Raw genomic sequence first — 27,136 nt, forward strand, 5'->3', positions numbered from 1 at the left:
GAATAACACAATGCACATGAAAATGCTTTACATACTATAAAACCCTATGTAATTGTTCATGATTACATTAGGTATTATTAGGACGATCAATACATCCTGGGTGACAAGCATCAAAACCTGGGACTCCAAGGAGGAGTTGCATTTTCCAGGTCAGCCTAGAAAGTATGCCCTAGAGCTATGAATTTAAACTCCCTAAGGGCACACACTCTGCCTAATGCATCTTTTTGTATACTTTAAAGGCCCTAACACAGTACCTTGCTCCAAATAGGCACTCAATAAATATCGAATGAATGAATGAATGAATGAAATGAATAGATACTGCAGACAGTACTGAGGGTAACAGCTCCTTTGTACCTTAGGTTAAATATGCCAGAATTCAGCTCCCATCCAGTAGTTCCATTTTTGTGCCTCCCCGGACCGGCCCCTCTGAAGACTTTGATTATGGCTGTGCCTGTGGGAAGGATGTGTTCTGGGGGAGCGGCCTGATATGAGAGATGATATCAGAGATTAGTTAACCGTATGGGCTGAGTCCCGGGGGAGGTGTGTGAAATGAATCAGATTAAACAAAATTGATAATGTGAATACTTAATCAAACAGACAAAGGTAGTCTGCACAGCTAATTAGGGGCAAATAGAGCGTCCCTCTTGTACCTCATTTAACTGACAAATTGTGCAGACAGTTTTAATGGGAGTCTGTTTAGCAAAGAGAAGGCTGTACAGTTGACAGCTTGGCAAAATGTGGTTTCTGTAACACCACATGATGCTTATGGAAATTAGCTGGGGTGCAGCTGAGCTCTGAGTAGTCAAGGGCTGCCCAAACTGCAACAAAATGGACCTTACTGGTCACCGAGTCCTTAAAGGTATAGGACTCTTTTTTTTAAAGCATCTTTGGAAGAGTAAATCTGAATATTATCACTAAATGAAATTTCATGTTTCCACTTCCTCTACAGAAGATATAAAGGCATGTGATCGATGGAAACATTTCACCTGGACTATTAAAGGATAAGAGAATCAGTATTCAAATTAAAGGAGGGAGAGTTAAGGTCTTTGAAAACTTGCAGTAGTATCTTAGCTCTGTAAACCTCAATTCGTTCATTCATTCATTCATTCATTCATTCAACAAGCATTTATTAAGCTACTATCTGCAGGCACCATGGATTCTTCTGTGGTGGATTGAGGAACTAACAGCACTGGGGACTGAGGAAGTCTTAGAAAGTTTAAATTGTTCCATGTCCATCCCAGCCTTTGACTTGGTTCTGTCTGTCATCTCTTCATCCCCTTTTTTCTGCCCCACATTTGAGGGATACTGTTTTCTTCTTTTTCTAAAATCAGCCTCTTTTCTCTAGTATTTCCAAACCTTTGGCAAATGTCCTATGATGTGGAGAAAGAGCAAAGAGACTTGTTGGGTCAAGAATTTCTATTACTATGAACACATTTGGCCCCATTTGTTCTTGAACCATTGATTCTTTTGCTTTTGCACAGAACGAGATGAGCTCAGAAAGGTCTCATTAAGTAAGGTGGGGGTTCTCAACCTCAGTCTAGATTTCAGGGGATCTATGAACTTGGAAAGGAAAAGCATCTTTATTTTTACTAACCTTGAATGCAATTTAGTATTTCCTTCCATTGTGAATATGGGCAAGAAATATTATTCTGAGAAAGGATTCAAAAGCTTCACCAGGCTTTCAGAAAGGTCCATGACATACAAAAAGATTAAGAACTCCTGAATAGGAGAAGCAGCCATAGGCAGGCAGAAAAATCAGTGGATTTGTCGTCAAAGGGGCTGGGCATGAATCCTGCCACTTATTACCTGAGTGACCTCAGGCAAGTCACTTTACTATTGAGCATCACTTTCCTTATTTTGTAAAATGAACAGATAAGACTAGACCAGAGATGTAATCTAAGGTCCCTTCCACCTCTAAATCCAAGGAATAGTAACCAAATGTAAGTTTCTTGAGGGTCATGGCTTTCCTTTTTGTCTTCGTATGATCAGTACCCAACACAGTGCATTGCAAAGATAGTTGCTTACTGGTGCCTAATAAATGCTTGTTGATTGATTGATATGGAACACTATTTACAACCAGGAAGCAGGTAAATCATCTTACTCCATTTGGAGTTGTTGTTTTTGAGGAATCTTGTTTAGCTAGGCTACTTTCATGTTATACAGATTGCTAAAATAGAAAACACAGAAGAACTATGGGCCCAATCATCAGTGGCAGGAGAACTTCCATGATAAATGAGGAGCCCATTAGTATGAGTATCAGGGTCCCATTCAATGAATTCAAGAACTAAAACTTAGAGTTTGCTCTGGATGCTGGTCCCTCCAACCTCTGGCCTTTTGTACCCAGACGTGGTTCACAGTTTCTACCAGGCTAAAGGGAATAAGGATGTGCATGAAGAGTATTAGTTTAATGAAGTGATTTTTGTGAATCACTCCACCAGTCAGACATGTTCCCTTCCAGAGCCTGAACAGTTTTGCATAAAACGGTCCATTAGTGTCAATGGAGAGGGTCTGACCTCCTTTAGCTACTCTGTAAGCCTAGTCAAGTGGAACTATTAGAGTTGTGCTTGGACTGGAACAGTAGGCCTGTTTATCCCATGAGGGTTTTTTCCCCACATCATTATGTATGCATTCAATGTAAAAATCTATGATATTGCAAGCTCATATTTGCAAATTCAGAAAAGTTGGGTAATTGCTTCAATACACCAGAGTACATATGCTTTATGTTTAACTACAATGAGCTTTCTTTTTATTGATTGAAAAAGCTATAATATCTTCAGTATTGTTTTGTCATTTTCATTACACTAATAACATTTAAACACATGTGCATGCATGCACACGCACACGCACGTGCACACGCACACACACACACACACACACACACACACAAATTCATTTCAAGAGATAAGTCATTCAAATTTGATTCCTGCCTTTGGTCAAATTTATCAATTCATTTGCAAAATCTCCACTTGTTTTCTTGAATAATAAATCCATGGATGTAGCAAAATATTTGGAGGAGTACCTAAGTCGGCAGCATGGTGCAGTGGGAAAGACACTGGATTTGGATTCACAGCAGCTGGTTTCAAATCATTTCTCTACCATTTATTACCTACATGCCCTTGGACAAGTCACTTAATCTTTGTCTATGATCTCTAAGATTCCTCTTCCTGTTCTAAAGCCCATTTTCATAAGAATATCATTTAGGTTCTGTATTAAAATTCCTAGGTGACATTCTTTAAGAATAACATTAAGGGGAGAGTACTTAGAATTTTTTTTTTTTAAGAAAAAGGGAGTTTTCAAAGGCATAACTTTGGAGTTAGTACTTTTCAGGCTGCACCTAAAGTTTTTCTAGAAAGTAGACCGTGGGCCTTTTTTTTCACTTTTGCTACTTTGACTACCTTTAGAATGTACTACATAACAGGAAAATTGCCTTGTATTCCAAATTCCCAGGATTATAACCCAGAGCAAGTTTCATCTATCAAGAATTCTCTCCGAAGCCTAAATGAAAGAAGTAATTGAAATTAAGCACACACAGGAAAATTTAAGTTCAGACTCGCAGCTATTATCTTTGCCTCTAAATCCCAATAGCCTAACATGTTTTTTTTTTCTTTTTTTTAGGGAGGATCTATGTGCATTTGTGCATGGGTACAGAATTATCACAGCTGTTTGCATAGTTCCATGGATCAATTTTCCACTTTGTTCAGCCACTGGGTATACAAAACTCTTCCTTTTTCTGATTTGTGGATGGTCTTTGAGGAAAATAGAAGCTATACATGTGTTGCAGAAAGGACAGAAAGAGGATAACTGGTTAAGTTAGGATTGGGTGACCATGACAACAAATGACAGTACAAAGAACAGTCAAAACTGTGCCCATAATACACTGGGAATGACATTGATCCAGAACAACTTAAGAATGATGATTTTCATAGACATCATTTTGCCAAACACTCACAACTTCCAAGTTATATACAATGAAAAACTTTGAAAACGGAGATGTCGACGAAGAAAACAAAACTATACAGGAAAAGGATAAGGCACATATCATCACCATCATTCCCTCTACTACTGGATTTATTCCCAAAATGCTTTTGCTGTGCCTACAAAGGATAAGCTTACATCCCAATACTTTTATTCAGTTACAAAACCAGCTGTTTTATCCACCTGGGTAATAGTCTACAAGATTCTAGGGAATACTGAAAACAGAAGACATATATATATACATATAATATAAAACTAAAAAATATAAAATGAACCACATTTCTGTGGTTAATTTCTTTCTGAGCCCTATCAAAAAAGAATGCTAATGATGATCATAACAATAAGAATGTGAGAGCAATGTAGCACAATGATAGGAGGAAGGGCCTTGTAGTCAGGAAGACCTAGGCAAACCTGTGTGTCTGACTCAGACCCTCAGTTATTGACACACCCCAGGAAATTCTCTAAGATAGTCACCTTCATACCTTCTTGATCATGCAACCCTATCAATAAATATTTTTGAGCATATGTATGTATCTACTAGCTGTAAATTAGAATACGATTTTACTAGCTAGTGCTACTGTACTAGTAATTATGCACTTTTAAAACTTACAGAAAATAGAAATTTAAGAAAGATGTCGTTGTTCCTCCTTCCTTTTGGAAAAAGGCCAAGGACAACATGGGTGATGTCTTGACTTGCACTTGGATTGGATTTAAGCGAGGCAGAGTTGCACAGTCATCAGCTTCACCTTTGCTTCCAGAGATCAAAGTTCAGTGGCAAAACAAAAGTCAAGACACCTGACAAGGAGATAAAGATAGGATAATGTTTTATTCTAGAGTCAGCAGAAAGTTAGTAGGGTTTATTGAATGGAGATGTTGTTTGTCAGACTTCTGTTTTAGGAAAATCCCTTTGGCAGCTGGATGGAGCATGGATTAGAGGGGGGAAAGCCCTGGGGCAAGGAAACCAATTAGGAAGCTATTGTAATAGTCCAGACCAGAGGTGATAAAGGGGAACTAGGATATTGTCAGTGTGAATGAAGAGAAGGGTACAGATGTGGGAGATGTGGAGATAGAAACTACAAAATTTGGTAACCAATTGTCTCAATGAGGAGAAGAGTTGAAGAAGAGACCAAGATGGTGATCCCAGGTGTCCAGGAAAATGGTAGTGCCCTCAGCAGTGATAGGGAAGTTTGGAAGAGGGACAGAGTTTAGGGGAAAGATAAGAAACATGATTCAGATCCCAGCCCTTCCGGATCTGTTCATTCTTTGTGACTCCACCTGTCCTACCCAAAATGAGAAAAGGGAAGGGTGCGGGGAGTGGAGCTCTTACTCAGTGGGCATTGCCAGGAGCAAAGTAGGGAGCCCACCCCCCAAGGTATAGTTTGCTAAAGCTATGAAGTGAAGTTGGGGTGGGCGATGGTGGGAGGTGGAATTTTCCCAATGGCACCCGAGTAGATGCCACTCACTTACTATGTGCCAGGTACCCTAAATGCAAAGAAAGGCATAAATAGTCCCTGCATTTGAGGATCTTACATTCTAATGGGGGACACAACATATACAAAAATAAGCATTTACAGGATAAATACAGATTAGACAAAGAGATAGGAGAAAACCTATAGATAGGGATAGAATGAAGATTAAAAGGAGATTTTTAATAGAAAAATAAAAAATACTTCTTTGTTACAAGGGAGGTTTTTATCTGATAGGCTGCCATTTGGAATAAAACATAATTTTAAAAGTAAAGAAAATCTCCAGACAAAATCATAATCACACAAGGACATTTGGGAGAATATTTTTACCTGGTCCCCAACATAATTACATAAATGTTAAGTACCCATAACTATTTCTCAGGCACATTGATACAGAATTCCTTCACATGCCTACACATTCACCAGATACCTAACTTCCTCCCTCTACCTTGTACCAAATGCAATTTTCTCTAATAGAAGCAGGTTACTGTAATAGTCAAGGTGTAAGGTGATAAGGGCCGGCACTAGAGTGGTGGCAGTGTCCAAAGAGAGAAGGAGGCTAATTTGAGACTATTACAGTAACCTGCTGGTTAGTCGGCCTGCCTCAAGTCTCTCCCCACTCCAATCCATTCTCCATTCAGCCGCTAAAGTGATTCCCCCAAAGTACTCAAAGCCATTCAAATTTTAACTTCATAAACATAGACCCCCTCCTACTTTTCTAGTCTTTTTACACCTTACTCCCCAACACGTACTCTTTGATGCAGTGACACTTGCCTCCTGTCCCATGAACAAGACATTCCATCTCTTTGCTTTAGGCACTTTTTCTGGCTATCTCCCATTCTCGGAATGCTCTCCTTTCTCTGCTTCCAACTAGCAACCTCCCTGGCTTCCTTTAAGTCCCAGCTAAAATCTTGTCTCCTACAGGAGCTTTCCTCAACCACTCCTAATTCCAGTGCCCTTCCCTCTTTTGATTATTTACTATTCATCTTGTTTGTATCTTGTTTGTGTGTTGTTTCCCTCATTAGACTATAAAGTCCTTGAGGGAGAGAAGAAGGAAAGGAGGGAGGGAAGAAGGAAAGGAGGGAGGGAAGGAGGGAAGGAGAGAGGAGGGAAGGAAGGGAGGAAGGGACAGAGGGGGGGAAGGAAGGAAGGAAGGAAGGAAGGAAGGAAGGAAGGAAGGAAGGAAGGAAGGATGGAAGGAAGGAAGGAAGGAAGGAAGGAAGGAAGGAAGGAAGGAAGGAAGGAAGGAAGGAAGGAAGGAAGGAAGGAAGGAAGGAAGGGAGACATTGGGGCCCTGTGTTTCCAGAGTTCTAAGTTGCTTTGGCCACATGTATTCCCTAGACAATAGGCCTGTCTACCATGACACTTTAAGCTGTGCCCACCCTCCAAACTCTGTGTCTGTTGGTGGGAAAGTGTGCCCCAGGTATATGGGAAGAATATTTTGGAACTATTGTTACTATTTGAGTAAATGCCTTTTTAAAGAGTTAACTGAAGTTCCCAGTTAATTGTTCAAATGAAATGCACCTGTTGGGAGCCCAGAGCTACAATATCAGGAGTGTAGACACCCACAAGGGTTATCTATAGAATCTTAAAGGTTGTAGTTGTCGCTTTGGGGACCCAACCTGAAAGTGTGAGTATGTGTTGAGAGAGTAATCCTAGACAGGGTATTATATAGGTTTTTACCTGTAGCTGAATGATAGAAATTACCGAGATGAAAGATGCTGAATTCAGTCTATTGTACGATAACCACTAGGGCCAACATACTAGTAGATAAATTTTTTAAAAGCTTCATATGGATCATCATTTCAAATGGATTTTGAGCTAGAAGAGATTATAGAGGTTCAGTCCAAAACCCTTCATTTTAGAGATAAGAAAACTGAGGATCAGGTTAAGTTACTTGCATAGTTACACACCTAGTATCTGAGGTAGGATTCAAACTCTGGTCTTCCTATCCACCGTGCCATAGGACCTCTAAAATTTTGGCATGATGATGAAAAATAAATATACTTGACACGGAAAAGGGGGAAGATGCTTAACTCTAAATCCTCAAAGAATTATCTGTGTTAATAAGTGTTTAAAGGTAGCACTACAGAGTGGATTGAGAGATGCCCTTGAAGTCAAGAAGGCTTGGGTTAAAGTCCTTCTTCTGGCCTCTACTGGCTGTGTGACTCTGGGCAAGTCACTTAACCTTGTTTGCCTCAGTTTCCTAATCTGGAAAATGAATTGTACAAGGAAATGGTAAACCACTCCAATATCTTTGCCTAGAAAACCCCAAATGGAATGGGGAAGAGTTAGATGCCACTGAAATGACTGAACAAAAACAACAATCATGGGTAATAATTAGCAGTGAATTAGAAAATAAAGAGGGAAGACATCAGGAGTTGGACATGATTAATCAACTGAACAAGAATGTACTTTACTTTTACATTTTAATTCTGACCTGCCCACCCAGGCTATTTTAAGATCAAAGAGGAGACGTCAACTTCTCAGAAAGTTTGTACCGACAGATGGATTTGAAAAGTACTGCGGTGCTATGAAAGTCCAAAAAGAAGCGATAGAGTTTCTCCCATCCAGAGTGAATCAATTTCTGGGTTGTTCATGAAGGGACTGGTTTTATTTCTCTGAGCATCTCCACCTCCAAATCCCTTTCAGCTCAGAGCCAGCTACCTATAGGAAACAGCCTGTCAATTCAACCAAGGAGGAGGGATCATTTAAAATGACAGATTTGTTTTCTTTTTGTTGACAGGACAACTCACTGTTTTCTCCTTTCTCCAGGAAACACTCCAAGCGAGCTCACTTGAGAGAGCTGGGTGATACATTGGATAGTGCTGGATCTGGAGTAAGGAAGATCCGAGTTAAAATCCAGTCTCAGACACTTACTAACTGTGTGACCTTGGGCAGATCACTTAAGCTCTGCCTCAGGTTCCTTTTCTGAAAAATGGGGATAAAAACAGACTCTACTTTCCAGGATTGTTGTGAAGATAAAGTGAGATATTCGCAAAGCACTTTGTACTCCTCAAAGTAATACACAAATGATAGGTATAATTGCAGAAGTCTCTAATCTGTACCTTAAATGGGTTTGGGGCATAGGTAGCATTATATAGGTGATATTAAGAAGTTCTGTAGCACCATATAGAAAGCCCCTTTTTACAGACACGAATCCCTTTTGTGCATCTCAGATGACAAACTGCCCTACCAGTTGGACACCCTCAAATTGTTATGCTTTCCCAGCATAGACTGGGGGTGAGGATGATGTAGAGAGGAGAGAGAATGTATTTGGAGAGCTAAGGGAGTCTCTTTAGTACTAGAGATGAATTTGGGGCCAGGACTGTTTTTCTTAGTTTGTTAAAAAAAATTTTTTTAAATTAACAAGCATTTATTTCCTGTCCCTCCTACCCTACTCTCCATTGAATTTGGGGCGGGGTGGGGGGGGAAGATAAACAAAATTCTTGTAACAAATAGGCATAGTCAAACAAAACAAGCTGCCCCACTGGCCATGTCCAAATATGTCTGTTTCATCATATGTCTTGAGTCCATCACTTCCCGGCGAGGAGGCAGCTAGAATGCTTCATCATCTGTCCTGACTGCTGCTGCAACTTACTGATGATTCATTGTTTCAGGCATCCCACAACCCAGAGAATCTTTGCACAGCTTCATAAGCATGATACAACTGAAATGGCAAGGAGGGGTCCTGTCACTGTCTAAGCAAAGCTGCTTGAGTTAATTGATAAACCTTTCCTTCTATTATCAGTGCTAGCCTTCTGTCTAGAATGACTCCGCCTATTGCCCCTGCAAGGCAATGAGATTTCCTTGTGGGATTCTAGCAGATATTGGAAATTGTGCTGGCAAATTAGCAGGGGCCACAGACCAGAAGTGACAGCTTCAGCGCCCTGACGGAGGGAGTGCAGCAATCTTACCCTAATAGCAATTGGCCAGACTTATCATATGGACTAATCACAACAGATCTGAGGAAATAATAGGCACCAGATGTTATCGCTTTGTAGGCTTGGATTCTCCAGAGATTAGAGCTCTGATAGGAAAGCTCCCTGAAAACAGGAGCACGATTCTGCCCCTGATTAATCAAACAGGAAGAGGGGGAGGGGAGGGTGACCATCAACTCCCTCCCTCCTCAGCCTGTGCTCCCTTTCTATTATGTGGAGGAAGATGAGAAAAGAACTTTTCAGGCTGTGTGTGTGTGTGTGTGTGTGTGTGTGTGTGCGCAAAATGGATTCAAAAGTTACTTTTGTAAACTTACTTTCCAGAATCAAAATCTCTTTTTCTGAGAAGGGCCTTAATGTTTCAAGAAGACATTCTTTTAAAAATGAATCATATCCCACCGCTCCATTCCACATTTTAAAAACATTAATCCCTCCGAACTTTGAAATAATTTAACTAAATTTTTTTGCTTGCATTCGTGTGCTTAGAAAATAGGTGAGTTGAGAGAGAGAGCATGGTGTAGTGAATAGGGGAGTTAAGAGATTTGGGTTAGAATCCTGTTTCTGACATTTGACCAGCTGTATAACACTGGGTAAGTCACTTAAAAACTCTCAGTCTCAGTTTGCTCATATGTAAAATAAGGGCTGCAATAGCACCTGCCTCATTGTGAGGATAAAATGATGTAACACACGTAAAATGATTTGAAAATCTTAAAATGCTATGTAAATAAATGCATTATTCCCTTTGTGGTCTCTGAGTTGACTCAGCAAGTAATTAACCTCACCGAAGCTTAGTTTTTTTCATCTCTAAAAGAAGTATCATAAGGGATAGAATCCTAGACTTGGAATCAGGAAGACCTGGGTTCAAATCCTGTTCTAGTTGTGTGACCTTAGTCAAGTCACTTAACTTCAGTTCCCTCATCTGTACATTGAAACAGTTACACTGGAGGGCTCCCTTTCAGTTCTAAAAGCATGACCTTGCTATCATTCATCTCTTGGATAATTCCTATTGCTTATGGCCAAGCCCTTAAACAGAGCAGAGGATACAGTTCCACACATTGCATTTTTAGGGCCAGGTATGATAGCCACTGTCATTTGAAAAATTCAAATGATACAGTGCTTGATGCAGTTAATGAAGAAGACAGAGTTCAGGACTTGAAGTTAAGAAGATGTGAGTTTAAATCTTACCTCAAGCACACCCCTAGCTGTGTGAACTGGGCAAGTCACTTAAGTGCTCTCTGCCTCAGTTTCTTCACCTGTAAACAGGAGATAATAATAGCAATTACCTCCCAAGGTTATTGGATCAAATATTCAAGTTAACACATGTACTTTACAAACTTTAAAGTGATTTATAAAGCTTTAGCTATTTTATTATTATTTATTGTCAGCATTATTATTATCACTGTGCTAATTATATGGGCAAAGGAGAAAGGGTTTTGAATAACTGAAGAACTAAAGAATTTCTATCTGATTGCAGCATATGCACACGTACAACTGGGCTGAGCCATTCACTCACCTCTCCCTGAAATGCTCAATTCACAATCAACTCCTGCTTTGATCTACTATAGTCTGTCCAGGACCAATGAGATCTACAATGATCTGTTTCCATCCAAGTCCGAATACGACAAACGCTTATTAAGCATTTACTCTATATAAGGCATTACTCACAATCTGGAGGTACAAAGATAAAATGGCCAGCCACTGCCCTGCTTAGGCACAAGGAGCTCACCAGACCAACCCACCCATTTTACAGATGAAGGCGCTAAGGCTACAGGTATGATGAATGTGCCGGCACCTTGTAGGGTACATTGTCATTGATACTTCCCTTCTCTCTCCTTTCACTTCTAAATGGATGATCCTGCTATCATCCTACTCTTGGACAATTCCTGCCCCTTAGGACTAACACCTCAGACAAAGCAGAGGATACAGTCCTACACACCGCAATTTGGGATTAATGACAGCTCTTGTCATTGAAAAAAAAAATCAAATTCTATAGTGCTAGATGCAGGTAATGCAGAAAATAGAGCTCAGGACTTAGAGTCAGAAGGACTTTTTTAACATTCTTTTTTAAATAAAATTTTCAGTTCCAAATTTTCTACCTCCTTCCCCTAACCCCTCCCTAAGACAGTAAGCAGTTTGATATAGGTTTTATATATATATGTATATATGTGTGTATATATGTATATATATGTGTATATATGTATATATGTGTGTGTGTGTGTGTGTGTGTAATTGTGTAAAATATGAGTTAGAAGGACTTGGGTTTGAATCTTGCCTCAGACACTGTCCTAGTTGAGTGAAATTGGGCAAATCACTTAACTGCTTGTGCTTCAGTTCCTCCCCTCCCCAAGAATAAAAAGTGCCAGTAAACTCAGTATAACTTTCAGGGAACATCCATATCTCTGGGCCTTGGTTTCATCTGTACAATGAGGGACTTAGACTGGCTGATTCCCAAGCTATCTTTTAATTATTTAGCATTTTATTTTCCCCAATAACATGTAAAAACAATTTTTAATATGTGTTTTTATAATTTTGAGTTCCAAATTCTCTAAGTTATCTTTTTGTTGTTAATGTTATCTTTGTAGTCTTTCGCTCTGTGTAATGAGTGACATAAATAAAGCAAACCTAGAAGCTGACTTTAATGATTATTTTTTAAAAGTATATGGACTTTTCTGATCAAAGGGAGAGAGTTTTTGATTGAAAGTAATAGCAAAGTGTTTTTAAAAAGCCCTCAAAACATCAATAAAAATCTTTTTTTTTACAATTAAACAAAAAAGAAAATAAGCACTTTCAATTGAACTTTTCAAAAGAATTGTGTTTTGACCTTTTTTAAAATAAGAAAATACAAACACCACACTAACTCTTTTGCAAAGAACAGGTAAGAGGAATTCTGTCATTCTAAGTGGCTATGACAAGGCACTAGAGAGCATCAGTTGAGAAGAGTGAATGGGAAGGTCTGCATAGCTGGCTGAGGGACTTCTTTGTGTGTTTTTCAGATAGGGGATGGGCCTGACTGGGGTGTGTCAGGGTTCAGGGAGGACTAGCACCTCTGATACAAGAACTGGCTAAACTCTTTTCAGGGCTGTTCATCCATCTTTGCTGTCCACTCGATTTGCCCAACTCTCACCTGTGGTTCCAAGAAGCTGTAGTATGGGCAGTGGCCACACCCAGGTAAAACCCTCTCAGCAGATGGGCTAAATCAGGTTGACGGTAACCTACAGGCCTCAAACCAGTCGGTAAGTTAGCAAGATGTCTACTCCAAACCTGCGAAGACTTCCCCTGGTGGAATGGGCAAATGAGAATAGTTTGTTTCAGCAGCCATAAAGGCGGCTAGAGCAGGTGTGTGAAGCACTTAGAGCTTGGTCAGATATTAAAGACAACAAAGTCATCCATCCACTGTATCCTGGACCATCACCAGCAGTCCTAGCTTTTCTCTTACCACTGGACTTTGATGATTTAGGAAGAGAGAGACTAACTTTGTGCAACTCTGCCTCACTTAAATCCAATTCACACACAAGTCAACACATCACCCCATGATATTGTTGGTCCTCTTTGAAAATGATAGACAAACAACAATGGGCCTGATGTGAAAGAGAGAGAGAGAGAGAGAGAGAGAGAGAGAGAGAGAGAGAGAGAGAGAGAGAGAGAGAGAGAGAGAGAGAGAGAGAGAAAGGCAGAGAGAGACAGAGAGAGGCAGAGGCAGAGACAGAGACACACAGAGAGAGACAGAGACAGAGAGAGACAGAGACAGAGAGACAGAGAGAGACATAGAGAGAGACAGAGACAGAGACACAGAGAGAGAGAGACAGAAAGAGATAGATTATACAGCCAAGAGACATATTGTCCTGGGCTGGATCATCATAAAATAGTTATGACACTTTGCCAAGGAAGGGGTGGTGGCAGCATCAGCAAAATGTGGAAGACACCTATGTAGGCATAAATGTGACAATAGCAGCAGCAAGACAGTGCCCTACCAAAATGCTTAGCTACAGGACAAGGAAAAAGAGTGACCTGGAGGATCAGGAATTGATGGCAATGAAACGATGCAGCATAAAAGGAGAGAGATTAGTGGGGCAGGAAACCATGAACCCAAGGACCAGGGGTAGGGGTGAAGGGAGCTAAAACTGAAGAATACCATAATACTGTGCACAGAGCCACAACTAGGAGTAAAAAACCAATAAACATACTTTGCCCTTAACTGGAATTACGAGTCATGTGGACTATAATCAGGGATGTACTGGGGCAAGCTAGAGTTGGCTACATGTACAAAGTCCACTGTTGAATGGTCATTGTGAATATTTACACCTCAGAAGTCAGACCACTACAAATCAGGGGAGATTTATTGTTTTGTGGATTATTTAGACTTCAGAGAGTGTTGATCATGCAGATTAAACTTAAAAGTGTGCGTGCATACATTTTTCTCCCCTGGAGAGTCTAACTGTTAAATATTTACCAGTACACCCCTTCATTACTTTAGAAACATTGCTTGAGCTCAGCTGGAATGTGGTAGGAGGCTCAGGAATGAGGTTATTTCCTTTATGGAGGCCTCCTAACTATAGGCTAGTAACAGTAATAATGATGACAGCAACAACAACTGGCATTTAAGGTTTATGAAGTGTTTTACATCCATTCTTACATCATTTGAGCCTTACCACACCTTTTGGCTATATTTCTAATTTTGGAGGAACAAGTAGTTTAAAAAAAATCTATTTATGATAGTTAAGCTAGCTATTGGTATTAGTCACTACTAATTCTAGTATTCCTAGTATAAGACAGTATTAATAATACTAGTATTAGATGGTTAAACTAGGTTTTAGATAGTATTAGATAGTTAAACTAGATTTTCCAAAAATTATATATGAGGCCTTTCCACTTTGATAGTATATATTGTTAGTTATTTTATTTAACAAGGCATATTTTGGTTTATATTGAAGCTTATTCATGAAGTCAATATTGTACAAAATCATATGCTGGTCAGCTATGGAATTTAAATTGATGATAAGAGCTATAGCTCTGTATAATTTAAAGAAGATTAAAATTCTTTTCCAGCCAATCAATAAACCTTTATTAATCATCTACTATGTGCCAGGCAATGTGCTAAGTGCTGGGGATACAAAAAGCAGCAAAAGACATTCCCTGCCCTCGAGGAAATTTATGGGGGACCCAACATGTATATAAATATATGAAAAGCAAGTTATACACAGGATAAATAGGAAATGATTAAAAGAGGGAAGGCACTGGGATGGAGAGGGGTTAGGAAAGTCTTCCTGTAGAAGACAGGATTTTAGTTGGGACTTAAAGAAACCAAGGAGGGCAGTAGTGGGAGCAGAGGAGAGAGTTTTCTAGGTACAGAGGAAAGCCAGAGAGAAAATCCAAAGCCAAGAGATGGAGTGTCTCGTTCCAATTGAACAGAACAGGAGTAAGATGTAAGAATAATGGAACGATAGGAGGGGACTCATTTATGAAGGACTTCGAATATCAAATAGAGCATTTTGTATTTGCTCCTGGAGGAAATAGGAAGCCACTGGAACTTATTGAGTGGCAGTGTTTCATGATGGGACCTGTGCTTAAGGAAAATCACTGCAGTGGCTGAATGGAGGTGGATCAGAGTGGGGAGAGACTTGAGGCAGGCAGACCCACCAACAAGCTATTTTAATAATCATAGAGGTGAAATGATAAGGGCCTGCACGAGAGTTATAGCCATGTCAGAGGAGAGAAGGGGGTATATCTGAGAGATGTTGCAGAGGTGAAATCATCAGGCCTTGCCAACAGATTGAATGGAGGGGGTGGGTAGAGTAAGGGGGAGGGAGATAGTGTAGAAATTGGCATAATTTGTTAGAAATAATAATATTAATAATTAAATCCATACTTTGATGGCTCTGATTTCCCCACTTGAGAAGGAAGACTTAATTCCAAATTGGTGCTAGTGGGGTGGGTTACTTGAATCACTACTATCCTAAGTTCTTTTTCTGTGTGGAGAACCTTCAACCCATGGGTTGTAATCATAGTTGGAGTGGCTACATGGTGCTTGGGGGAGGTGGGACCCAATTTGGGGAGATTTTTTTTACTCAGGTACAACTACTTTCTGTATTTTCTGTTGTTTATCTATTTTATGCCTTATGCCCCATGAGCTTGTAAGGAAAATGAGAACCTCTAGAGAAGATATAAGAATAAATCAAATTCAGATGTTCCCAAGGGAATATAGGATGTGTCATAGAATTACTATCCAGAAGCCTTCAAGACTGAACTCATCTTGTGAGACCAGAGCTATTTTTCCATGGTCAGATGGGCCCCGAGTTACATTTAGGTTCACATTGGCCACGTTTGTCTGACTTAAATCAATCCATGACTTTGTCAGTTAGCTATAGATGATATTCTTGTTGCTGAAATTCTATCTGTTGTTTTTGTTCATCCTTTGTTTTTGGAGAGGACCAATAGCATCATCATGGGATGATGTCCTGACTAGAGCATGAATTGGATTTAAGTGAGGTACAGTTGCAAGGTTATCAGCCTCACTCTCTCTTTCAGATTCATTGAAGTCCAGCGGAAAGACAAAAATCCCGTCTCAGGTAACAGTCCTTTTATCAATGTCCCAGGCTCACTTCACCTACTACTCAAGTCAACAAATAAGAGGTAACCCAATGGCTTGCTCCCTCCCCCTTCCCTTTACTCCCAGGGCTTCACCCCAGCCTCACCAATAGCAACCTCACCAGGTACCAAGGTTTCCATCAAAAAAAAAAAACAAAACGGATCCAGAAGCTAGGAGGAAGAGAAAAGTGGGATTGATATAAACATGCCTCTTCCTTCCTTTCCCCCTACAGTGTTCAGAACACTTATTTTCACCTGTTTGATTACTACTGGATAGTTAGAAAATAGTCATGGGCCTTTGCCAAGAAAGGGATGGTGGCAGCTACTTAGGGGCTATATATCCATTCTGAACTTCCAGATCCTGTAGATTGTGAATGTGAGCTTGTGGGGGTTGGGCCAGGGTGGGAGCAATCTATTCATTTAAATAAAATTCCATAGAACGTTAGAACTGGAAAGGAGCTTAGAGGTCATTTAGTCCAAACTTCTCATTGTACAGATGAATAAAAAAAGCCTTAAGAGATTTATTTTAAGCGATTTATCGAAGTCATTCAACTACTTAGTGGCAGAGCCAAGACCATAACTAATGCTTTTAGGGTCTAGGGCAAGTTTCACAAAACGTACCCTCAAATTAATTTTTTAAGACACGTTTAGTAGGAGGGGATACTATCCTATAGTGGAGAAACAGAAACCCCAGAGTAGTGGCCTGCATGGACAACCCAGGTCATGGTTGGGAAGAATAGGGAAGGGATAGGTAAGAGTTCATCTGGGGCTCTGGCAAGGGCGGGAAGGGAGAGGAAGCAAGCCATTAGATTACTCCTTTATGGAGGATTGCTGAGGGAGAGGAAAGATTGGAAGCCAGGAGTCCAATGAAGAGTTTGTTGCAGTATGGCAGAGAAAGGGAGGCTGAGGACCTGTACTAGGCTGGTGGCCTTGTAAGTGGAAGGAAGATAGCTTAGTAAATATATCCCCCTCTGGACTCATTTGTGCCCCTTATGATGTCTCTGAACAGCTTGTTAGTGCTCAAGGGTCTTCTAAGCCTATGCTCGACTTAATCTGCCTTCTTAGGAGAAGGCCTTCTAGAATCATTCCGAGGTGGAGGTGGGTGGGCCAGGGGCACCCTGCAGTCAAATTTGAACCTCTGGCATTTTGTTTTGTTTGAGAAAATGAGTATATAACTAATGATTGAGAGATTCAAGTCTCTCTCTTCTCCACAATTGAGCCTCCACACAACTGCCAAGGTGATTTTCTGAAAGCAGAGAGCTGACCAAGTCATTCTTCAAATGCATAAAATCCAGGGATTCCCTGTTGCCTCTAGACTCCAATACACTCCTATTTGCCATTTATAAAGCCCTCGACAAGCTGACTCCAACCTAACTTACCAGCTTTATATATCCCTCTTCCCTTGATGTTCTGTACAACCCAGGCAAATCAGCCTTTCCCTTCTCCTCACATTATCTTTTATAGGCATTCTTTTGCATTCAAGTGCACATCTTCATTCTTGTACACCACACCTAGAAGGCACTTACTTCCCTCTCATTTCTGCTTCTTAAACCTCTTGGAGAGGGCAGAATCACTCCTGTCAAAAAGAACGCTTTCAACTAGTTGCTACCCCACGGTCATTTAAATATCAAATAAAACGAACCATGTTAAAATGTTTTGCAAACCTTAAAGCACTATATAATGCTGGCTTATTACTACATAATGAAAAATTCATTATGATTTGACTAATTAAGAAATAGTGATTTTTTTTGGAGGGGGGGACAGGGGCTGGGCTATACTTTAACTTGGTAATACCTATACAGGAAAGGTTTGTTAAGAAAATAAATTGTGAAAATAAAGCTAAAAGGGGAATTTTTCAGACATTTAGGAAAACATTGTTTTCAAGCTCTTTAGTCACATACAACTTCTGAATTGGAAGGGTCCTTGGAGGTCACCCAGTCTAAACTACTCATAAGAGAAAATTTTTATTCTAGAATCAATTGTCCTCTATTTCTTTTTTTTTTTTTGGCAGGGCAATTGGGGTTAAGTGACTTGCCCAAGGTTACCCAGCTAGTACCTGTGTCAAGTGTCTGAGGCCACATTTGAACTCAGGTCCTCCTGACTCCAGGGCCAGTGTTCTACTCACTGCACCACCTAGCTGCCCACCCCCCTCTACTTCTTGTAATATCAATCATCTGTATTTATTAAAGAAAGTCTCTTTAGGACCCTAGTATTAGGAGGCGATACTTGGTTAGCTTAATTGTCCTTATGGTATACTTGAAAGTAAGAAGTAAGATTCTTTTTTGGGGGAGGAGGGCACTGATTAAAGCACTCCCAGTGTGGAAACTCCCTCTACCAGGGAAGGTCAAGTTCATTGATAGATATTAGATAAATCCTAGGGAGTTGTTTGAATCACATAGAAATTAAGTGATTTGCCCATGGTCTTGCACCCAGTATATCTCAGAAACAGGATTTGAATCCATGTCTTCTGAGCATTACACCACAGTGCCACTATAGGAAAATGGCTTTTCTTTAAAAAATATTTTGTAATGCAGATATTTTACTAACTTAGCTAGGACTTTCCTTCAAATTGGTCTAAGAAAGTAATGACCTCATTGCAAGATTCACATATCTTCTTTTTATATATAAATAGTATACTTTTTCTCTATTCTAAAACTATGATTGCAGAAAAAAGCAGCCCCTATTTTAAAGCAAAAGTCTATTCTCCTTATCTACAATGACTGATCAATCACTCCTCTTAATCCTTCTGGTTAGACATCTTCCAACACCACCTGTACTCAGTCCCCAATTCCACTTCCCAGTGTCTGCTCTTAATTCCAAATATTTCACTATGAAAGAGGTAAGGGAATGGAATAAGCATTTATTAAGTAACTACTTTTGCCAGGAACTATGCTAAGTACTTTTAAAAGTATAATAAATATTACCTCATCTAAAATAAACTCTAAGTCCCTTGTGTTTCTTCTCTCAAAGGTTTTCTGATGCTCATTTCCAAAGACACACAGTTTCTGCAACTCCAGGAGAGATGAAGCCTGAATATGGAATAAACTAAAGGGATAGAAAAGGAAATGAAAGGCAGAGGAAGAAGAAGGGTGGAAGAGTAGAGAGAGAAAGTCAGAGGAAGAAGAGGAAGAGACAGAGGGAGAAAAAGGGAGGATGAAGAAAGGAAGGCATGTCTATGTAGGAAAATGCACCAAAGAGAGAAGCAACCAAGTCAGGACTAGGGAGGAAGGAAGACAAAGAAAGAAACTAAGTGGGTGTGAGAAGAGGTAAGGAAAAAATAGAACGATGTATCAGTGGGTTCCTGTCAACTTCTGACAGGACAAGGACACTATTTTTACATTTCCTGAAGAGCTGCTTCCCCCTCTCAGCAGAGTCATTATCAATTCTATGGTTTCTCTCCATCTGTCATTATTTCTGCAATTCAAAAGTCAGAAAAGAAAATTATTTTCACATTAGCAACCTATTAAATGGCTCCATATTTGTAGTGGAATCACTGCTGGATCCAAATGCATTGTTTTTTACACATCTAAATGCCTACTTAAGGGCATTGTCAGACAAGTCAGTGCAGGCCTGCAAGACCTTCTGTCATGCATATGGTTAAGTGGGTGGGGTGGGGCTGTGTCACAGTCATCCATCACTCTCCATCAATGTCACTACCACCTGCAGGGACCCAACCAATCGTCAGTCACTCACTCAGAGCTGACAGCTGGCCATCAATCTGGGATGGCTGAGCTCTGCAGTTCTGAAGATATGGGATGCTTGAGTAACTCTTTCTTACTAAGATCTGTAAAATATGCTTATTAAAGTTGGAGAGGAGTCCTCAGAATCACTTGGAATATTACAGCTTCTAACTTATCCAAATTAATTCAGCTCTGAACTCTATGAAAATCTATGGTCAGCTGGGCAAAGAAGTGATAGGATTTAGTCTGTATTTATTCTAAATTCTGATGAATTTTTTCATCCTTTAAAATTGAACTGTATTGTTTAATCAGAAGTAGCATAGAGTTTTTAGACTGTCCTTTTCAAATGAGATAAGAAAAGAAGAAATGAAGGAAGGGAGGGAGGAAGAAAAGGAGGATGGAAGGAAGGAAGAAAGGAAGGAAGGAAGGAAGGAGGGAAGAAGGGAGGGAAAGAGAGAGGGAAGAAGGAAGGAGGGAGGAGGAAAGGAGGGAGGAGGAAAGGAAGGAGGGAGGGACCCCTGTTATCCTATTTAAATGACTCACTAGACTAAATGGGAACCTTTAATGAAATTAAGAGGTTTACCTAAGAAATCCTTATCAAAAAAAGAAAAGCCCATTGTATTTATTATAAGTTTGATTTGGCTCAAATCTTCATATACACAAAGCTTATTGGTAATATAAATGTAATGCAAAAACACTTTGTGATAGCAAAGAACTAGAAACAAAGCAGATGCCCTTTGGAGAACGCAAAACAAGTTGTGATTCATGAATGTAGCAAAATGTTGCTATGCTTTAAGAAGTGATGACTGATAAATGCCAGAAAATTTGGGAAGACTTACATGAACTGATGCAAACTGAAAGAACCATTTACTACAACAATATAAATGGAAGAAACATGAATTATAATGGCTAAGGTTGAATCCTAAGAAGAGAAATGAAATGACATATCTGCACATACTGCACCTCCCCTCCTCTTAGCTTCTCTATAAAGGAGGTTGAAGACTATGGGTATGGAACAGTGTATATAACATAAGAATTTTTTTGATGTATTGAGGTTTTTGATTAATTGCTTTTTCTTCCTTTTTTAAAAAAATTCTTTATGTAACAGGAGTCTGAACAATGAAGGCTCATTTCTCTATTGCCTTATGCAATAATCCATATGGATCCATGATGATGCAGAATAGAGGGGCCCAGGTCTCCACTTCAGACCACAGGAAAGTATCCTATGCCTGTTTTCTGTCCACTTATTGTGTGACAAAGAGGGATCTTTTAAGTTCCTGCTGGAATTTGGTCTATGTGCCAATGTGCATCTTCAATGATTTGACTTCACTCTCTTTTTCCTGATGACAATCAAAGCAATAACTGCTGCCAACCATTGGTAGGGAGATAGGCAGCACCAGCATCAGCAAACTGTTTTTTCTACATAAGATCACATGTGGCCATGAGTACCTGGTGCCTTTGTTTATGTTTGCTTCATCACCATCACCATCACCGTCACCATCACCATCACCATCACCATCACCATCACCATCACCACCACCATTATTCTCTTGAGACAAGTGGTATTAAGATGTCTATAGCCCTGTGAGCTTTGAAAGACTGAAAGAGGAAACTGCCAGAGGATGAGAGTCCATCTCAGAAATTATGAGCAGAATCAAGCTATTTTATAGATTCCTTCCTCATTACCAGGTTCTTTTCTCCAGTCAGGATTGAAGGGGAAGATTTACTTCAGTTGGTGTATAACCAAAGCTCATATTTATCAAGGGCAACTTGATAAAGGAGAAAAAAAGTCACAAAAGACATATATATTTCTTGAAAGTGACAAGAGTTTTTACTTTGTTGATGATGGAAGGAGATTCTGTACCACTTCATGTGAATGGATGTGTAAAGTTATTTAGCGCCCACCAATGGATTTCTCTCATTTTCTTGCCTAGCACTTCCCTAAATAACCACTCAGTACTAAGAACGTGGGACCTCAGGCTCAGGAATCAGGGTGATTATTCCAATTTGCCATGCTCTAAGGATTTGTCTGTTTATGCTCATGGAGTTTGGTGGGCAGGAAGGTACCTGCTGCCCGGCTGCCCAGGGTATGGTGGAAAAGTCCAAGAAGTCCAAGAGTGGTGTAGTAAAGTAAGAAGCATACTTGACAAGTGATCATCCAGTCTTTTCTTGAAGACTGTCAGTGAAAGAAAACCTACTACACTCTAGTACAATCCATTCTAATTTTAGACTATTCTGACTGTTAGAAGCCTAAATAGCCTCTTTGCAACTTCTGCCCATTTTTCCTTGTTTTGCTTTCCTGGGCCAAATGAAACAAAACAAGTCCCTCATCCACCTGACAGTTTTTCAGATACTTGAAGAGAACCATCATGTCCTTGTGTATTATTTTCCTTCAGGTTAAGCAGCTCCAGTTCTTTCAACCAATCTTTCATCATTAACTAAAGGCTCCACTATCCTGACTGCCCTCTCCTAGTTCCGCTCTAGCTTGTCAATGTCTTTCTTAAACTGTTGTGCCCAGAATTCAACTCAGTACTCTAGATGCAACATGGCCAAGGCAGAGTACAGTGAAATGATCACGTTCTTATTCCTGGAAACTATGCTTCTCTTCTCCATTCAACTCAAGATCACATTAGATTTTTTTTTTACTACCATTAACTACGCACCGTTAACTGAAGTCCCCCTAAAGCTCCCACATCTTAAAAAAGATAAACCCCAAACCAAAACAAAACTGCTAATAATGTCTACTCTATCATGAATTTGGAAAGTTGATTTAAGTAGAGTTGATTTTTTCAACCTAATTAGTATTATCTGAGGAACAGCCAGGGGGCCAGTGTTGCTGGATTGAAGAGTATACCTTGGGAAGTAAGGAGTCAGAAGACTGGAAAGGTAGGAGGGGCTAGTTTATGAAAGGCTTTGAATGCCAAGTAGACAATTTTATATTTAATCCTGGAAGCAATAGGGGGTCACTGGAATCTTATTGAGTAGGAGGGGCTGACATGGTTGGACCCAAGCTTTAGGAAAACCACTGTGTGTGTAAGGCTTTACATGGATGTAAAGTGAATGGACTGGAGTGAGATCGGAAGCAGGCAGCTCCACCAGCAGGCTATTGCAATAGTCCAGGCATGAGGAGAATAAGGCAGAGGAAAAAGGGGGTCTTTAGAGAAATGTTGCAAAGGTAAAATAGCAATAGCTATTCACCTTGGCAATAGCTTGGATATGGGGGAGGGGTGAGAGATAGTGAGGAGTCAAGGATGCCTCCTGAGGGACTGGGAAGATGGTTGGCTCTCTACAATAATAGGGAAGATAGAAGGGGGAAGAGTTTAGGGAGAACAATAACGAATACTGTTTTGGGCATAATGAATTTAAGATGTCTGCTGGACATACAATTCAAGATATCTGAAAGACAGCAGAGAGAATGGAGCAAGAACGGTAGATTTGAGAATCATCAGCATAGAGATGGTAATTAAATGCATGGGAGCTGGTGAGATCATCAAATGAAGTAGCACTGAGGGAGAAATGAAGAGAAGGGGGCTCCTCTTTGCTCTGGTGGTTGTCCACACCCTGGTTGGAAGATCAGGCTGGCAGCAGGAGGTGGAAGTTGCCTTGTACTGGCACAGATGGAAGTCCTTGCTTTGGGGCAGATGCAAGACTCCCTGCCCAGCCCTTTGCTGCCTTCCCTCAGGGGACACATTGCACCCAGCAGGAGGTGGAAAACGCAAGAAGCCTACATTATGTTGAAGAGGACAACATGTACACGGAAATCAGGTTTAAACCTGGTGAATTTGCATAAGACTCTCCTCCTTTGTGGAGAGATTGATGACTTGATGCTGTGTGCCTGTGTGAGCTGGCATGAGAGCTTTGGAGAGGAGAGCTAGTCTTCCTGCTTTGAAAGACGACACATGTCCATCCAGACTTTCTTCAGGACCAACTCCAGGGAGAGAGTGAGAAAAGACACCGGAAGGCAGATACACGAGGAAAAGTCAGTTCCTCCACATCTCCTTGATTTTCAATTTGCCTCATTAGAGATTTTGGGGAACTTCCTCCTGTGTGAAATCGGGGATTTTTTTCCCTCCCTTAACTGAGGTATCTTGCTCCCAGTAGGAGAGCTCATTCATTCCATATAATTATCATGTAGAGTCTAATCTTTAGCTTCTCTTACTCCTGTTTACTCTGTTTAGATAATGTGTTTACTCACAAATCACCATTTGTGACAGTCTTGTGTTACTTGTATTTGGAGTGAAGGGGTCAAATCTTCAGATATTAGCTCAAGAACTATTCACCAGGAAAGCTACTTGAACCTAAGAAAAAATAATTCCCTTAGACTAGTGATATTTAGGGGTGCAGAAAGCTATAATTTAGTCTTTCTCTGAGAGCAGGCACAATGGTGGCCCCTTCTGTTCCACCCCAGACAGAAGAGTCTGGCTTGGAGTGGGATGGGTAAGATCCCAAAGATGCCCATCAAAGCCTCCTGACATAGTGTGTGCTATATGAATGTTAGCTATTGCTACTGTTGTTGTTGTCGCATAGCCTATATGGGCAACATATGTACCCTACATATATATTAGGAGAAGCAGCATTGTGTAGAGGAGAAAACATTGCCCTGGAAGTCAAGAACACCTGGGTTTGAATCCTGCCATAAATACTTATTGACTGTGTGATTCTGAGAAACTCATGTGGGCTTCAGTTTCCTCAACTGTGAAATCCTTCCAGCTCTAAATCTATGATCCTAAGCATATAGAGAAAAAAATTCTAGGTTAATTCTTTCCCCTTTTCCCTTCCCCTCTGTAACGGCAACTACACTGGCATACCTGGGTGGCTGCTAGTGCAGGTTCTTTTATCTGCTTTACTAGAAGAGATAGCTGTTTCAGGGGTCAACAATTTTATTAAATTAAACAGAAATAAACAATACAGAGAAGAGAAATAAAGACCAACAGACAGGGCTCTGCTACCTGAATCAAAGCTTTACAATCAAGAGAGCCTTTACCTTTAAGGAGTCAGAGAGCTCTGAACATAAGACCACCCAGAGTCTCAACCAGGGAATCCCAACATCCATCTCATAAGAGAGCCCCCAAAGCAAAAGCTCATCTTTCAGACTATATACTCTTTCAGCTAATACGCTCAGTGCCTAGTTAGAAATTAACAAAAGGTGTGTAAGCCTTCCTACAAGCAAGCTTCCCTTAATGGGCTCCACATGAGGCCTATTGATGGGCAGGGAAGATCTTATTCCCCATTAACCTTACACCATCCCATCCTTTCCCTTCCCTTCCATTCCTCTTCCCCTCTCCTTTCCCTTCCCATCCCTTCTGTTCCCTTTCCTTCCTATCTCTTTCCTTCCCTTCCCCCCACCTCCCTTCCTTTCTCCTTCCCCTTCCCTCCCTCTTCAATCCGTTATACTTTAATGCTCTTAATCAATTTTGCCTACATAAAAATGTTCAAGGGCATGGGAGAAAGGAGGAGCACCGTGTTGTTTGTCTCTAGATCCCCTGAACTTAATAGAGATGGGCCCTATCTGGTGAACAGTCATATTATAGTACATAATTATTTTATATCCATCATACACTGTGTGGTATTGTAATTATTTGGAGGTAGCAAGGTGACTTAGTTGATCGAGCACTGTGTTTGGGGCTGGGAAGATTTGAATTCGAATCCTGCTCAGACACACTTACTTATCTGTGACCCCAAGTCATACATTTAACTTCCCTGTACCTTATTTTCCTCATCTGCAAAATAGATCTCATAATAGCACTTACCTCGCTGGTCTTTTGTGAGAATAAAAGTAGACAAATTGTGTAACGTGCTTTGCAAATTTAAAATGCTATATAAGTGTTAGCTATAGCTGTACATGCATACTTGATCTCCTCTACTAGATTGTAAGCTTTTTGAGCATAGGGATCTCATATCTCTTTGTATCCCCTACAGTGCCAAGCAAATAGTCTTATGTTTAACAGATGCTCAATAAATGTGTTGACTGAATGAATACATATATTAATGTTCCTCAAGTCTTGTCCCATTAACCCTCATCCATGGAGATAATACAGGATCGATCCTAACCTCAAAAGTGTGTGATTGACTCACAGATGGACTCATGAGTGTCTACTCAAATGTATAGCCCATGAGAGGCACTAACTCTTGGTATGGTGGATAGAGTTCATGACTTAGCTGTAGGAAGTCCAGAGTGCAAAAATCTTGCCTTGGATGCTAGTTATGTGACTTTAGGCAAGTCATATAACCTCTGTATGCCTAAATGAGCAAGTTGGTCTTGGTTGCCTCTATGATCCTTCTCCGCTTTAAACTTATGATCCTGTGATCCTTTAGATGCAGGTTAAGTAGGACCCTAAAAGCTCTTCTAAGACTGATGCAGGGACTTGGATCCACTGAGGTATCCCTAAATTGGACTGAATCCCCAGGAGGCTCACTAAGGTAGATCTAAAACTCTGGGTGGCTTCTGAAATGTTTTTTGCTGAACTAGCTTCTACGTAACTATGAATCCCCAAGACTGTTCTAGATCAGAGGTCCACAAACTATAGCTTATGGGACAAATCCAGACTGCAGCCCATTTTTTGTACAGCCTGCGAGCTAAGATGTACAATTATCTTTTTTATTATACTATATCAAGGAAATGCTTTAGTCCATAAATTAAAAATAAAATAAATAAAAATTGGAAAAAAAGACAACAAAAACATTTTTTAAAAGATAAAGCATAAATAATAAAGGTCTATTGCTTTAGGCTTCCCTGGCCATCCTGACCCTTGGGGGACCTGCTTTAAGTGCTGAAATTGCAGGCACTGACTAAAACAATGTGCTAAGGCGCTCTCCTTTCTTTTTTCAGGTAGCATATATGGTTTAACTACAACCTCTGGACAGAGACCTGTCTTTGTTACCTATTAATGATCTATTAAAGGGCCTGGCAGGATTATGACAGGTTGATAGGAAGCAGACCAGGAACCTAGCATGAAAACAGAACCTTGTGGAACCCCTCAAATATCTCCAGGAATGGAACAGAACCAAAACAGCAGTAAAACAGCACAGAATTTTTCAAGGATCTCAAAGACCACAAAATAGTTTTGAATAATTCAATTCAAATGCAACACACAAAGTGTTTTCTCCACTTAATTCGCTGTAGTACAAAAAAAAAACCCCTAGGGTGGGGGACAATTTTGTGCAGACAGAGAAAATGATTCCTAAAACTCTACTTGCAGTTACCCCAAGCCTAATTGTGTGAATAATCTCCAACATTTGGAAATGCTCAGAAGGGTCCCCAAGACCCATTTCCACATTTCACATTTTCTCCTGTGCTCGTAGCATCCACATATTTTGACCGGTCTTTAAAAGGTGGGGGGGGGAAGACAAATAAAGGAAACAGAGCATTTTTGATTTCTTAGCTTTTGAAGCCTTTTAACCCAGAAAGTGTGCTCTCCCAACTAGTTCTCTGTGCTGGGCTCATTAACACTTAGCAGAAAACAGTGGCAGGCATGTTTGCGAACTAGAATTA

This window comes from Trichosurus vulpecula, chromosome 7 (assembly GCF_011100635.1).
Source record: "Trichosurus vulpecula isolate mTriVul1 chromosome 7, mTriVul1.pri, whole genome shotgun sequence".
NCBI lineage: Eukaryota > Metazoa > Chordata > Mammalia > Diprotodontia > Phalangeridae > Trichosurus > Trichosurus vulpecula.